At 40.3% G+C, this 6,385-nt stretch overlaps 1 gene segment (V, D, J or C); it reads right to left on the reverse strand.

The window, feature by feature from the left end:
• Window positions 1-1,441: 1,441 nt before the first annotated feature.
• LOC308497842 (T cell receptor alpha variable 38-2/delta variable 8-like) lies at window positions 1,442-2,024 on the reverse strand. The segment is given in 2 exons: window positions 1,976-2,024; window positions 1,442-1,749 (listed from the first exon to the last, which is right to left on the reverse strand).
• Between the last annotated feature and the right edge of the window lie 4,361 nt (window positions 2,025-6,385).

Consider the following 6,385-nt stretch of genomic DNA (forward strand, 5'->3'; position numbering starts at 1 on the left):
GCAGAGGAGTTCTCAAGGGAGACTGGAGAAGCCATAGGAAATCCAAAAGGTCCTCTGTATGTCACCAGCTCCGGTTCTAGCTCCAGTCTGGGCACTAAATCTCTTGTGCCAATGCTAGTAACTGAGGGATGGCAGGATGACAAGCTATTCCTGTGAATGCTTATTTTTAGTTATTATTAACCAATCTGGCTTTTGGGTTTCCTTGGCATCTCCCAACTCCAGTAACTTCCACCACTTATTCTGAACATATTTCTAACCTCAGATCTGGAACCCACTCCTCAGTCTTATTTCAGCTATGGAGTATCTTATCCAACTCTCTACCACTCACTCAATGTGGGCAGATGGAATTAAATGATCCACAAAGGGTCTTAAGAGTAAAAGCTATGTATTGGGGGAATTGTGGACATAAAAAGAAATGTTGACATTATTTTTTCCATTTAATTTTTCTCTCTTAACATAAGCAAGGTGGAATGCTCTCTAGGTCCAGACATCCCCCATTTCTCAGGGGATGTGAGGTGGTGACTGATGATGGCAGAGCCACCGCCTCACAGCCTTTAGACCTGGTTCTTCTAAATGGTTGCTTCATCAGAAGCAATTATGGCATTACCAGAACTTAACATTTTCCCCCCCACATTTGGTGATGAGTACTAGCAGCACATGAATCCTATTTGAGAGCTGTTTGTTCTCTTTCAACTTCTTGGGTCAGATAGGCAGTGCATTAAGCAACTGTAAGAAACACAGGGTGACACTAGATTTAAGTCAGGAAGAATGATTGATATATCAATTGGGAGACAGTGGGATAGATATGATGACGTTTTTTCCATTGCTTTGTAATTAGAAATAAGATGTGTATCAAAAAAATCAGACAACCTATCCTGGGAGGTATAAGATGGAGAAATTCCCCAAACCTAGCAACAGCAAATTTTTATTGTGTTTCTGAATCCTGAGAAAGGCTGAAGAGGGAAATTAAAAAAAAAACAAAAACAGATTTGTGAGGAGAACAGGAAATTCAATTATGGATATGGTTACTTTGATATAATTATGGTACATGTAGATGGATAGTAATTAGAGTGACTTACACAGAAAAAGTTAAGGCACGATTCTGGAATATAGCTTTAGTTCAACCTATGAGAGTCACTGTGACATAGAATATCTGACCTGTCCTATGTAACACACAGAGATGTGAGGGTTAAATGAAATAAATATATGTGAAGATTTTTGCAAAACTACATAGCATTGTGCACATTCATCATTTTTATTCCTATCTTATAGCTTCTAGACATCCTTTCTGTGTTTTCTAGAGTGAGATAAAATAATATTCTTTTCCTCCAGAGAAGTCAATGATTTCCTCTCTATGTTCCTGTTACCCCAACCACTCCCCTCACCCTCAACACAAGCCCTGAGGTCTGAGGTTTCTGTAAGCCTCTCCCTGTCAATCATCTCACTGTGCCTCACGGAGAGCACAGAAATACATCGCGGCATCCTCCAGCTGGCAGTCTGAGATCCTGAGACTGAAGCTTTTGCTTGCTTTCTGGAAGTTCACAGAGAAGCGATTTTCCGTTGCATTTTGTAGCTTATAAGCTTCTTGGCGGATAATGAAAATCATCTCCCCACTGGGAGGCTGTTTGTACCAAAACAAATAATAATCACTATTGCTAGTGCTGTATGTGCAAGCCAGGGTCACAGTCTCTGTCTCCCACACAGACATTTCTGGTTGAGGCTGAGTGACTTGCTGGGCCACATTGGATCCTGTGGGAAAGAGGAGAGAAAGGACTGCACTGGAGTATGACACTGGAGAGATAAATTAGGCAGACTGCCATCTGATTTCTGTCCCCACCCTCCTTTCCCCTTCTTGAACCAAGCTTCAGGCAAAAATCCATCAGCTTTCTTGCCCCCAATAGTGGGGACCAATCTTTCTTCTTACTTCCCAGTCCTATTGGATACTAAGAAAAGCAAATACATGTGCCTTCCTTACCAAGACAGGTGGAGACCACGAATGCCCACAGCAAACACGGGCATGCCATGCCGGTAGCTCTCTGCTGCAGGGTGAAAAAACTCTCCGGTTCCAATCAGATATAAGATATAAGCTGCACTCGGTGACGTCACTGCTTTAGAACAGGAAATGGTGTCTCCGGTGGGCCGTTGATTGTGTCTTGCCTAAAAAAAAAATTATCGATGCTTTTTGTCTTTTGCTTCAGAGAATAATAGTTTGGCTATAATGCCAAATGAAAAAAGATGTTAGAACTGTAATTTATGCTGTGATAAAAATTAAAAGAGGGAGCTGATGAATTGTTTTTGTAAAGATGTAATCTTGGAGAGGAGAATGGGATGGGTAGAGAAAAAAATAGGCAAATCTAATATATAAAGACAAGTTTTTTCTGTAAGCCTTATTTTCCTTTTCTTCTTCCTTCCTTCCTTCCTTCCTTCCTTCCTTCTTTCCTTCCTTCCTTCCTTCCTTCCTCCTTCCTTCCTTCTTTCCTTCCTCTCTTCCACCCTTCCTCCCTCTTTTTCTTTTGTCTTAAAACCAATATCATAATGATTTCTGGGTTACTGTATCACAGATTTTGGTTATACTATTATTCTTTCAACAATCTGTGTTTTCATCATTTTTCAAAACTGCAAAATTATGATAAAGACAACAGCAACACTCCTTCCTTCTCTCTCTGTGGAGAAAATCAGAATCAAGATTTTGATATTGTCTTGCCTTGTTATTTTCTTGAAGACTTTTTTTTTTTCCCCAAAGAATACTTGGCTTTAGCTGTGTCAAGGAGCTCTACAACTCTATAATGCCAGTAGCAAAAGTTCCTGTAAGAACCACTGTGCTCATCTCTTTGTGGTTTGTGAATGAAAAATCAGAACAATGAATGTAAAATTTATGTGGGAACCTTCTGTGTTGCATATTTGACAGAGATTTATTGGCATCTCATTTTTCCTCATGCATGCATTGTCCAGTGAGAAAAGCAGGCAGACTCACAGCATTTCCTGACCCACCCAATTTTCCTCTCCTTGATCCAAGCTCTAGGCGGAACATAGCAGCTTTCCAGCTCCCCATTGCAGGGCTCTGTGAGGCACTGCAGTTCCTGTGCTATTAATCTTCTCTTGTTTCAGAACACCCTTAGATAACATTATAAATAAAGACCTACAGCTTCCTTACCAAGACAGATAGAGACTATGACTGCCCACAGCAAAGTAGCAAAGGACATGCTAACAACTCTCTCCACAGTGTGAGTAGTCTCTTGCCCTGATCTGGGTTCTCTTCTGTGCTAGGTGACACTTCTGCTTCAGAGCACGAAATGGTATAATAGATGGGCAGGTGACTATGTCTCAGTGAGGAAAGTTTTTCCAATACTTTTTGGTCTCTCTTTCAGAAAATACTCTAGGTGGAACATAGCGTTTGGTTATAATGTCAAATGAAAGTGAAAAATGTTTTCTGATTTCTTTTATTCTAGGATGAAAATGGAGAGGAAAGAGAGCTGGCAAATTTATCCCTTGTAAGACCTAATCTTGGAGAGGAGAATAGATCTGGAAAGGTAAGCAGAAGTGGCAGGGTTTCATTTGCGACAATGACAAACTCTATACTTTTTCTATTCTTTTTTTAAATAAAAATTTCATGGTAAACATGATAAATATTGCGTTCCTCCAAAAATAAGACCTAGTCAGACAATCAGCTCTAATGTGTCTTTTAGAGCAAAAATTAATATAAGACCCGGTCTTACTTTACTATAATATAAGAACAGGTAATATAATATAAATAATATAAAATACTGGGTCTTATATAATATAACATAATACAATATAAGACCAGGTCTTATATTAATTTTTGCTCCAAAAGATGCATTAGAGCTGATTGTCTGGCTAGGTCTTATTTTCGGGGAAACACAGTATGAGCAATTAATTATGAGTAATAAGAATACACTCGTTATATTAATAGATTCAATTTTTATATTTTTATAATGTTTCAAAATAAAAAATGAGAAAAAGGACATACATTTGTGACTGAAAAGATCATGGACTAAACTCGGAAGCTGACCATGTCATGTCTAGTTGTGCCTGTATCTTCCATGGGTACTTTCAAAAAGTCCTTGTTTGTGCTGTATCAAGAAACTCTGAAATAACTGTTGTAGAAATTCTCATCAGCACTAAATTGCCTCAAACAACTCATATTAAGTGATGGTCTCATCACTCATTCCATTTAAAAAAATACATTGTGAACAAAGAACTTAAAAAAAACACATACTATGATTCATTCGAATTTTGTGTTTCCAGAGGGCGTGACAGAGATACCTGCTTAATCCCAGAGTTCGAGTCCCCACGCTGTGAGTATGAAGGGGGTCCTGTTACATCCTGGGTACTGAGGAGCGTGGTTCTCTGTAACACAGTGGTAAGTGGCTGAGTCTCTTTCTACTCAGAGAGATGCCCAGGGAGTCATGAGAGTTGGGACCAGCCCTGAATGAGGCTGCTAGATTGCCTTGTGCCCTGAAATCCAGTTTGATAGCAATAGAAGAAGGGGCATCAGAATTTCTTCTTGATAATCTCCATCTTTGTCCCATGACTTGAATTCCTGTATCTGGGTTTTGGATCCCCAGAAGTCACCTCCAATATGAGGATTTGTGTGTAAGCAGTTTATATGCTGGTGATTCTAGGAAATGTTGGTAGGAAGGGAAGGGAACCAATACAGTCATCAAGTCAGTTGCTACTACTATGGGCCATGGTGCTTATCCAGCTGGTAACTCTGGGATTTGGGATAGCATACCCTTTGGAATTATACCAAGTGAGGCATGAAGGAGCTGGAATAATCCATAAACTTATTGTCCATTACTGATTGAGAGCTGCTTTGGAACTCAGCACCATCTTAAAGAATAGCTCTCCAACCTCTCAGAGAGCTATCTCTAAGCTGGTACTTTAGCCTTTCAATTGTTATTTCAATGTTCTGTTAGGCTAGTGGTTTGTGGATAATGTTGTATGTAGTAGGACCAGTATATTCAATGGTCACATGTCCACTGTCACACCTCTTTGCTATAAAGGGGGCCTGTTGATGCAAAGGGATGTGAAATCCTTTGATGATGATGATGGTCAATCAGACACTCTGAGCCCTCAGTTCATGCTACTTACTATGTGTGGTACTGTGGAAGGGAAGGCAAACTCATACCCAGAGTGTGTGTTAACCCCAAGAAAAAAAGATTTCTGCCACCTCCAGGGTGGAAGTGGTCCGATGTAATCAACTTGCCATCAAGTGGTTGGTGATCTCCTGGAGGGATGATTCCATACTGAAGGCTTAGCATTTTATCGATTGGTAACAGGTTGGCTATTCGACAGCAGAAGCAGCTAAATCCAACTTGGTAAGAGAAAAGCATGCTACTGGGCTCATGGAGAACCTCTGTTCAGCCACCTCGGCTAATCTGTTCATGGGCCTATTGTTCAAGCACTCTGGTGGACAGAGGCTGGTGATATCCTCTGGATGGATCTTCTTGTTCACATGGTCATCAGTGCTTCCTCTGTAGTGGATGCTCTCCAGTGGGTACTGATGTGAGATGTAATGATCTGAACAATTTCTGCCTACACACACTGCTCCTTCAGTTCATGGTCATCCTTAAATGTGACTTATCCTCCTCCACCTCACCTACTCAGAGTTTTGACCTTAGAAAAGAGCAGGATGCTGGGCACTTTTCAAGGACCTATTGTTTATAACCTCTGGTCACACCCCTTTTAGCTCTTCTCCAGCCAGCTGGTTGGCCTTTTATCCCTTTTAAGGAGGAACTAGATTTTCTATCATGTTATGTTCTCTTTTCATGGTATAAACTTTAGACATTTTCCCTCAGGTGTTGGTACTTGATCTTCTAAGCCACTCTTTTTGGAATGTCAAAAGTATATTTTCTTTCATTAGCGAATTTGATGGTCACAGCTTTTAAGATTTTGTATTTTCGATATATTTGTAAAGGTGTTACTGAACTCAAGGGGTTCGCTGCTTGGGTGTTGTATTCAAGAATGAGCCATGGTGGTCGTCAGGTGGTTTTATTTACTTGTAGCAAGCAAAGGAGACAGGGAACTCACATCCAAAGCTCCATCTTCCTGAAGGGAGGCTTAGCTATTGCTTCACTATTTGGTGGTTGATTTCTTCTTTGCAGTTGGCTATACTTATCAGGTCGAATTCCTGTCAAGCTCATCCTGTGTACAGCTATGTCTGCAAAATGCCGTGCTACATTTTAACATTTAGCAAGAATAGCATTTAGGGAGGACCTCACAGACCTTGAGACCCTTGTCCTAACAAAGCTCTACCAAGGAGCACACTTACAAGAATTTTACTCAGTTCTCTTTGTTCTTTTTTTGTGCTCTCTCCATTCTGATAGTAAGCCTCAGGTTTTCAGACTAGTTTTAACAGAGTAAA

Source organism: Rhinolophus hipposideros, assembly GCF_964194185.1.
Source record: "Rhinolophus hipposideros genome assembly, chromosome: 5".
In the NCBI taxonomy this organism is placed as follows: domain Eukaryota; kingdom Metazoa; phylum Chordata; class Mammalia; order Chiroptera; family Rhinolophidae; genus Rhinolophus; species Rhinolophus hipposideros.